The 3,738-nt window shown below is 56.0% G+C and overlaps 1 pseudogene; it reads right to left on the reverse strand.

Moving 5' to 3' along the window:
- Nucleotides 1–4: 4 nt before the first annotated feature.
- Nucleotides 5–2,097, reverse strand: LOC121101166 (annotated as a pseudogene).
- Nucleotides 2,098–3,738: the final 1,641 nt, after the last annotated feature.

Genomic DNA, 3,738 nt, shown 5'->3' on the forward strand with positions numbered 1-3,738 from the left:
GGTTCTCCAGAGACCTTGTGGAGAGGCTGGAGGCAGAGGACAAGGCTGACTGGTGGAGGCGGGCAGCCTCCACGGCCGCATCCATGTCCACATCACTGCGAGAGCGGGGCACGTTCTCCACCTTCCAGGACCACTTCAGCTCCTCCCAGCCCTTCAGGCTCTCAGAGCGGCCCAGGCAGATCTCTGAGTGTGAGCTGTAGCTCTCCAGCAGGTCCTTGGGGAAGTTCCTGTGGAGAGCCGCTGCATCCCAGGCTCCGGGGCGTCATACGGCTGGGTGTTCTCAAAGTGCTGAATGATGTTCCTCACGTTTCCTGGTTTGACTTCCACAGGGGACAAGGGAATATGAAATGTGCTCTGTGAAGAGCTTTTGGGCTTCCTGATATACTTGAGGATAGGGTTTCGCCTCTTGTCCTCCAAGGCATCCTTGTCTTTTTTGGAATTGCTGCTCTTCTTGGTCTTTGGGAAGAAGGGCAGCCACTTGTCCTTGTCAGGAGCTACCTGGGCCTTTTCAGCTGTGCCGGAAGGCCATGCCTCTCGGAGACGGAGCCCAGCGTAGCCCAAATAGGTATCGAGAGCGAAATCCATGGGGGCACTCTTGTCCTCCTCGTACTTGGACAGAATGCCTGCCAGGGCGGCTAGCTGCTTCTCGGCCACTTGGCGCTCTCGGACAGGGTCCCCATCCAGGTCTAGCAGGTCATTCTCACCGTACAGACTACCCAGCCCCAGGGTGTGCTTTGTTCTGTAGTCCTGGATCTGCCCCTGGATCTCGGGCATGGCTGCCTCCTGCACTTCCCAGAGTGTGGTGCGGACGTCCTCACTGCCGCGCAGACGCAAGTCAATTTCAGCCTGTAACACCTCCGGGACTTTCACTCTCAGCGGCGCATTTTTCTCTAAGAAAATATTCCAGATGTCTTTTCCTAAGCTTCAGGAGTCCTTGGGGTTTGTCTGCTGGTAAACTTCTGCACACAGGTAAAAAAGCAGCGGACTGGGGTCAGCCTGAGAGAAGATGTACCGCAGGAAAACGCCCAGGTGAGCGGGCCGTGCCTTCAGCTTCTCAAGGTCCTGGAAGATGATGTCGCCCACGTTGTTGAAATAACCCGGGTCATAATCTTCCTCTGGGCCAATAATTAAAGGCTTCGGGCTCTGGTCTGCGCCCTGCTCGCTGGTGCCAGGCCCTGGTGCGTCCGAGCCCTGCCGCCGGTGGTGCTGGGCCAGCCTGGCCATGATCACAGGTGAGGTTCGGGGACTGCCCAGCCCAGGGTCTGACAGTGCCAAGTTCCAATTCATCAGCGCCTCACTGAGGGAGGGGAAGTGCTCCGTTCCAGCATCCAAGCCGCTGTCTCCCTCCTGGCAGTCCAGAGAGAGCTGGCCTTCTGATGCTCTCTGGCTGTTGTCACCATATAGGGGGGGTATGTCCACGAAGCCACCTGTCTCCTGCTGGATCTTCAGCTGGAGCTGAGTGACACACCTCTGGGCACCTTCGATCTGCTCCTCCAGCAGGCTGGCAGGATTCCGGCTGTATACCTCACAAATACACTGTAACTCCTTTTCCTCCTGCCTCAGCATATTGCAAAGGATCTGGGTGGCATGTTTTTGGAATTCGGGATCCTGCAGTGGTTTGCCCCCGTGATAGCTGCGGGGGGCAGAGGTGGGGAGGGCAGCGGTGGGACAGGGAGGGTGACTCGAGGCTCCGGGCGGGGAGCAGGATCCTGCTGCAGCCAGAGACACCTACGGACGAGGGAAGAGCCAGGAGGGTCAAGTGTGACGTAGGCACCAGATTTGATAAGCTTCACCACCTCAGGTATGAGCTGTTGGTCACCATGGTGCTGTTGACTTTGATGATCCGAGTCGCCCTCTTTGACACCAGCTCTCATGGCTGCCCCTCCAGGCGGCACAGACTGCACCAGAAAACGTCGGTCCCCACTGCCGTGAAGCCAAGAAGCCATGCTGGTCCTTCTGGATGATGACACAGCGCGAACAAGACCTGTCTAGGGCATCAGAGGCTGGGAGGTGGGAAGGGGACCTGTGTTCAGGCACCAAATCTCCCAAAGACAGGCCACTTAACCTGTCTATGCTCTGGGGTAACCTCACACTCATGGTTTCTCAGTGTCTCCTAGCGAACAAGGATCCTGCAGTTTTGATGTCTTGATCAGGGCTGAGTCAGCTGCAATTTTAAGAAAGGTGGGAGGAGGCCTCCCAACCTCATGGTCGGATGGTGGGATGGTCAGATGCTTGGATGCTCGATGCTTTCTGCTGGCTCTCTCAGGACCCTGGGAACTGAGGCTCCGCTCTACTTGTACGCAGGGAGCATGGTGTCTTTCTCAGCCCCTGGCCCCTCCCCCTCGGAGAAAAACCGAAAGAAAAAGAGGAAAAACTATGACCTTCTTAGAACCAAAAACCAACCACAAATCTCTTCAAGGTTAGCGCTATGGGCTAAGACATGAATCACAGAAATGTGCCTTCAAATATCAGTCTTCACTGCAAGATACAGATGAGTCCATGCTCCAGGCTGTCCACTGCAGCTGTCCTCCATACGCAGGCTGTCGTGGCCATGCAGGGCATGCCAGTCCCCACGCTCAGCACGGCGGCGACGCCAAGAGCCAGGGCAGGCGGGAGGCGCAGTCGAACCGGCACCGGGGCAGGCCCTGGGCCACGCTCCTCAGGAAATAAATGAAAGCATACAACAGGACGTGCACCTGGCAGCCCTTCAAGTCTGGGGCAGCCCTGCGGCACGCGTTTATGGAGCTCCTTAAAACACAGCAACAAAAACGCTTTTACGTGAAAGGTCTGGAAACCCTTCAAGGAGCCGAAGGCACCAACGAGGCGGCGCCGCCTCAGCCCGCGGCCCGGCCTCCCGGCGCCCGCCCCGCCTCCCGGGCTGCCATCAACCGCGGCGCGCTCGCGTCCCAGCGCTGCCCGACCCGCGGCCTCCTCGTGCCAGCCGCGTGGGCCCGGCCCCATGCCCCTGCCCCGCCCCGCGCAGGCCCGCTCGCCCGCCGCTCGCACTCCCGCTCCCAGGCTCTGACGTCCTTCCGGGCCTTCCCCCTCAGCGCGCCGCTCCTCCGGAGCAGGCCTGGCCAACCGCCGTGCCCACGCCTACCCTCCGCCTCGCTCTGGCTGCAGCTACAAAAGACTTCTCAAACTCAATACAAAGAAACAAAAAACAAATCATAAAATGGGCAGAAGTTATGAACAGACACTTTTCTAATGATGACATACAAATGGCTAACAGACACATGATGTTCAAAATCTTAGCCATCAGGAAATTCAAATCAGAAACCACACTAGATACCACCTTACACCAGTTAGAATGGCAAAATATAACAAGGCAGGAAACAGCAATTGCTGGAGAGGATGTGGAGAAAGGGGATCCCTCCTACATTGTTGGTGGGAATGCAAGTTGGTGCAGCCACTCTGGAAAACAGTGAGGTCCCTTAAAAAGTTAAAAATGAGCTACCTTCTATGACCAGCAATTGCACTACTGGTATTTTAAAGATACAGACATAGTGAAGAGAAGGGCCATATGCACCCCAATGTTCATGGCAGTCCACAATGCTAAATCGGGAAGGAAGAACGAGATGCCCTTCAACAGATGACTGGATTAAGAAGCTGTGTCCATATATACACTGGAATATTACTCAGCTATCAGAAAGAACGATTCTCAACATTTGCTGACAACATGGCGGCACTGAGGAGATAATGCTAAGTGAAATAAGTCAAGCAGAAGACAATAATCTA

The sequence above is a fragment of the Ursus maritimus genome, unplaced genomic scaffold, assembly GCF_017311325.1.
Source record: "Ursus maritimus isolate PB19 unplaced genomic scaffold, ASM1731132v1 scaffold_692, whole genome shotgun sequence".
NCBI classification, from domain to species: Eukaryota; Metazoa; Chordata; class Mammalia; order Carnivora; family Ursidae; genus Ursus; species Ursus maritimus.